Source organism: Micropterus salmoides, unplaced genomic scaffold (genome assembly GCF_014851395.1).
Source record: "Micropterus salmoides isolate LMB-PRFRI ecotype aquatic unplaced genomic scaffold, ASM1485139v1 Ms_hic_scaffold_8, whole genome shotgun sequence".
Taxonomy (NCBI): domain Eukaryota; kingdom Metazoa; phylum Chordata; class Actinopteri; order Centrarchiformes; family Centrarchidae; genus Micropterus; species Micropterus salmoides.
The window spans coordinates 14,934,068-14,940,068 of NW_024044570.1; the positions used below are offsets into that span (position 1 = coordinate 14,934,068).

At 41.4% G+C, this 6,001-nt stretch overlaps 1 protein-coding gene across 1 annotated transcript in view; it reads right to left on the minus strand.

Moving 5' to 3' along the window:
* Positions 1–6,001, minus strand: part of LOC119893227 (pleckstrin homology domain-containing family A member 5-like) — a 128,212-nt gene that overhangs the window by 66,189 nt on the left and 56,022 nt on the right.

Sequence of the window (6,001 nt, forward strand, 5' to 3'; positions counted from 1 at the left end):
TTTTGTAGTTGGTTATGGAGGCTCCCCGTGGATGTGAATGGGGTTGGTGTTATTGGCTCTATCAAATCAGCACCATGGCCTACATTATAAACTCCCAACAGGCTCATTACACCCAAAGACGAGAGTTGATATGTTCATTAGGCTCACAATGAACTGTGCGCATCTTTTTATGTGCCCACCGTGGAAGCTGAAAGTCACTAAGTCCTGACTTATTTATTAACACTTCTCAGATAGCATTACCTAGAGAAAATGTGAGTGGGTGTTCAATGGTCTGTATAGTTTCACTATAGTTTTTATAACAAGTTCACTTATTTTAGTATTGGCTTGTATCGTTCGACTATATGTTTCTGCCACAGTAATGCCTTCAGCTAACCATGTGATGAATTTTAACGTGCTCTCATTGGAGAACTTGAGAATATGTCCTTATGTCCTAGATATTAAATATGCTCTGCAATACCATGATTAAAAAAATGTATGTCTACTGTGAACATATAAGTCAGCCACCATGGTGTTCTCATACACCCATTTCCTATGAGAGACATGTCTACTGAACTGGTTTACTGAATGTATTGTCAACCCACATTTGACCTAATTACATGAGACTGCTTTCACAGGTTAATCCTTTGTCATTACTGTTCACAGTATTGAGTCTGCAACTGTGATTCCATGTTCATTACTGCAAACCCACAGAATTACACAGAGTTACGTGTACACTACAACATTTCTTTGTCTCAGTTTCAGTTCTCTCTCTGCTTGTGCTCTCCTTCCAATGTTTTCTTGGTTAAATGTTGCTTAAATGTCCATAACAGATGCCTGATCTCAGATTTTTTTTAAAAACCTGTCCACCAAAGAAGTCTCTCCAACCTGCTTGCATTCAGCCCATGTCGGGAAGTGCGGCATCAGGTAACTCAGATTTAACTGACATCACTGCGTTTATCTGAATGGGGTATTAGATTAGAAAAATGATGGAAGAGAATGTGCGGACACTGTGTCTAAGTGCCAGTTAAGGGGCAATATTATGGAGCAGAAACCAACCAATACTCTACTTGCAGTTTTGTATGCAGTAGAAAATCTTGTATTCATATGCAGGACCAAAAAATATCTTTCTCTCGTAGCTCTAGAGCTTACCATTTATATGCTTCTGATCAGATTCCAACAACTTTTTTGTAGTTTTTCGCTGGAAACAGTATAACAAGCCCCACAGATTCATGTCCTGCCTACCCAAAGGTTTTTGTGTTTGTCTTGAACAGTTTAACTATAAATTATTCATAACCAAATAATTACCTCTGTGTTTGGTTGCCTCAGTGTTGTAAACAGAAAGTTGACAGGCTGATGCTGTCAGTTGTATGTGCCAAGATGTAAAGCATCTATAAATATTTCTTGGATAGCTGGAGTTGGGGAGCTCTATACCCTTTGCTGATACTGAATTTAATGCAAAAAGAAAACCAGACCTGGTCAGCTGTCATGACTTAGCTGAGTTGTGTTGATGGGGGCAGGGCCGGGTGAGGGCTCATGCTAGAGCGCATCACTATTGGTGTTTTGACTTGCAAACTTTGGAATTTGTGACTGTCAGTGCTGCCAGGACTCACAAAGCAGCCTGAGCAGTGAAGCGATTCTGTCCGACCCCTCTGTTCTCTGCTGACCTTCTGTGAGGTCACTCACCAGGGCCATTGTGCTTGAAAGACTCTCTGGGTTCACTGATCGGCAGGCCTAATTTTCCTCACACTTTTTTGCTTCATCACTGTTGTGACTTCAGCATCTTTGTGTAAAACCAGGACTGCACATTGCCTGTGCCTCCAGAGCATATTTTGTCCAGCACATGTAATTATGGGCTGTGGGTTGTTGTAATTCATGAGAGCATTCACCTCTCCTAAACTTCCTGGCAGCCTGGGGGCCCATGAGTTTGACTTCCTCATTGATTGGTTCATTTTGATAGCCTCTGCAAAATTATCCATGTTCCTTTTGATATTTTTCTAATTAGTCTTGTCTTCAGTGTGCTAGAGTAAACACAGTTCCCTTTCATTATATCTGCCTAAAAAAGGCATTTGAAAAAGAGCCATGGATAAAAATTCTGTTTATCTGGCACTTGTTTATCTTAGTATTTTTACATGATGTGCACTTTGAAGAACTGTGTCACTTTTGACAGTGACAAATCAATTCAGTATTTATAAAATAAAGTAAGAGTAAACTAGGCTGACCTATTCAATCAATACAGTGAGACAGAGGGGTCACAGTAAGTTTAGATTTTTGAGAGAAATACTTTGAGTTTAGTATCAGATACAAATGCTTTCATCACTGTAGTCAACGCAGATGATAAAACATGGCTTATTCTGGGATTTCTCAATTCCCAGCAACCTTGTCTCCATCGCAGATCAGCTCAAGAGGTTTCTCTCTGCTCCTCTGTTCTTTGGGAATCATGATGGATAGCATCAATCATGGCTGGTATCTTCCCATGTTGTAAATTAGGTAGAAGTACTTTAAAGGTATTTTAAGAAGTGTCATTCCAGAATTCACTTCAAATTGAATTACTATATTAGGACGCATGTGATCCCTTGGCTTAATCAGCAGATGTTAATATTTACTGTGTATTTGACCTCTACAAAGTCCTCTGTTGTGTTGCAATCACTGATGTCACTGGAGTGACTAGATCTTGCTCTTGTGTCTCTGGATGTGACTGCTCAGGCACCCATTAGTCCATTGTTGTTTTTCAGCTCCATTTGACACACAAGAGAGCCCCCCTTTCCCCATACACTTGCACAGCAACGCACCAACAGGGTGGCCATTTCAGCCCTTCTTCTCAGTGGCTCCCTGAAGACAAGCTGTTAATGGAACTGTTTATGCATGAAGTATTCTTTCGCTATCACTCCGTTGGAACAGAGGCCCCTGCAGAGTGCTGGCAAATGCTCTGACTCCCGCTGTCTTCTTCTCCATCAAACTCAGGCTACTGTTGCTTGCAGTCACTGTACCTGCAGCTGTTCAGAACACCAGCAGGTAATAACCCTGCACCTCAGTGACAAAGGAGAGAACGTGGGAGTGTAGGTGGAAGAGGAAAGAGCCGGAGACGAGAGCGAGTGGGCAGGTAGAAGAGGGTCCTCTGAGAGTAGATAAACATGTGAACACTTAGCGATTCCCTCTCTCTTTCCGTCTCTCTCTGAATCTGTGTGGGCAGTTAATGAGTCTGAAAGCTTCTCCTCGGCATCTGTCAGCTGAGAATTGGATGAAGCCTTTAGTGCAAGCTGTAGCTGAAAAGAAACGCTCTATTGCTCATTGATAATTGGTACAACGTACAGGAGAAGACTACCATAGACTACCCTATGGGTCCAGTTGCCCTGTACTGTACTGCACGGGACAACAACTGCAATCCATGGTATGACTGCTTATAGAATGAAATAAAAGACTCTTAACTGGAAACATGATGAACAACAATACAATGCTGTATATTAATTAGCACAGCATGTTGTACACAACTCAGCCATTCACACTTTGGATTAATGAAACTTTGTGCATTCTTGATTGTTTATTATCAAATTGACAAAATGTCAAGAACACAAAATAATGCTTGTTATCACAAAATCAGAACAAACTGTTGCCTGGGAAAAAAAAAAAAAAATACCACAGAGATGAGTCATCACCTGTATGACACAGTCTGAAAACAGACTGATATCATTATAAGCTTTTCAATGGTAGTACTGTATATTGCAGGGCAGGATTGCATTATGTTGTACAGGTGTAGCTATTCATAGTCTGTGTACATACCTTCACACACAGTACATAGTTACATGCTTTCAACTTTGAAGGCCTAACAGGAGTGGTGGAGCCAAACCGCTGTGATAACATCTGAGCTTGTCCACCATGTTGTCCTCACTCTGTCATAAAGCTTAATGGTGTGTAGCCATAAGATGGAGTGTAGTAAAGTTTTGGGTTGAGATGAAACAGTTTGTGTGGCCATACCCCCCCCCCCCCCCCCCCCCCACACACACACACTCACTTAAAAAGATTCTTGGAGCAGTAGTTAGGTCTCCCACACCCATTCCCTGATGCCTGATGGACTTGTCTATGGACTATTTTGGATTTTTCCCCTATTAAGCCTGATCTTGGCATGTTTCCTAATTTTTTAAAAAGGAAATTACAATGACTAGCATACAATTACAATCAGAGCAAATGCTCAGCTGCTGGGTTGATTGTGACTGATTTCAAAAGTGTTTTTGGTCTTCCTAGACATTTTAGCCACGAGGCACCAAAATGTAAAACACCATAAACAAAATTTAACCTCAGACTGAAGATGTATTTGTACGGTAATTGTGGGAGGCTTGTTGGCTGTGATGGTGACATTTACTTTTTAATCATCTAGCAGAAGCCCTCACACTGACTTACTTACAATGAATAAGCAGTTTATAACACGCTGTTGAGGAGAATACTTTGAAAAACTTACTTGTTAAACACTTCACAATGTGAAGGGCTTGACCGTGGAAAGAATTTTCTTTAGAGCAGTAAACTGTTGCTGCATTTGGATGCTGACAGCAAACATTGATTCAGTTATCCTGGATAAAAAAATTCTCTCCTGTGGCACACACACACACACACACACACACACACACACACACACACACACACACACACACAGATGGCTGAACAGCTTGCTTTGACTTTCCCCTTTAACACCTTTTTTGTGGGCATAACAGCACAAGCCTTATTGGCGACAGATTCATCTTTCATGGATTGGGTCACTAAATATCATATCACATATATCCTCCAGATACTATTACCCCTACTATTGCTTTCTCTTGGGTATGGTGTCCATTCTGCGCCCCAGGTGGTGCAAATATCCTTTGGCTTAAAGCTCCAGCAAGGGAGGCTTCCTGGAGGTCCAAGGATAGCTGAAGGACTGAATGTTTTAGTTCATCCCCCCCCCCCCCCCCCTTTATAATGGAAGCACAATGCATTATTTATGAAGTAGAGATGGTCAAGGTACTTCACATAACACTGATGATGCTAATGACTGCAATACAGAATGAATTTATTTGTGTTCAGGTTTTGTTAAAACTCCATGACTTTGAGAGCTACAGTGCACTCTTAAGAAATTTTGAAGTATCACTAAATGGAGAGAACATAGAGAGAAAAGCAGCCACTAAGAGCATATTGACTGTCTCTGGGTGTCTTCCTGCACCATTGACTGCACTCAGCAGGTTGATGAGTGGAGGAGCTGTTTGGCTTCTAGGTTTGGACTGAGGTCATTGTCCGGGCTTTCATGTCTTCAATAGCTGCAGGCTCCCTGCTGAACCTACTTGATATTCAGTTTTTCTCTCTCACTTCATCCTTTTGAAACCAACAAGCTTCAGCCAGATAGCTCCAGTAACTATTACAACTCCTTGAACTGAATTTTTGCAACAAATTTACCACAGCCTTATCAGGATGATTCAAAATACTGCTACATAGTTCCTTTTTAACATGTCCCTTTGTCTGGACTTGCTGAAGAATGAGCTGAGGGAGGTGCAACTACCCACATATACGGGAGTAAATGCCAGAAATAACATAGCTCACAGAGGAAATAAAGCTCAAATTAATTTATGTGGATATTATTGACCTGCCTGGATAGGGTCCCATATAAACAATGGAACAACTTTAAATCTAGGATATCGTGTCACTTCAGTTCTTCCATGCGATTTTGTAATACTATAATTCCTTAAGCTGCTATGAAAGTTGCAGTGCCCCATATTTTTCCATGGAGTTTTACATTTCGTACATGTATGTTGGAGTTTGGAAATTTGTAAATTGCATTCAAAGAATAAATCCCACGCGGCTACAGTAGAGGAAGTACAGTAGTCTTGTATTCGTTTTACCAAGACACCATCGCCATACTGTAGCGGCTCAGTCTCTCGGTCTGTGTGTATGGGCTGTTTGCTCGGGTTGTAATTGTGCTGGGAGGGAATAATGAAAGCGCCACCTTGCTTGCTTTACATCCGGACCGTGACATCATCGCCTCTCGGGTTTCAGTGTGTCT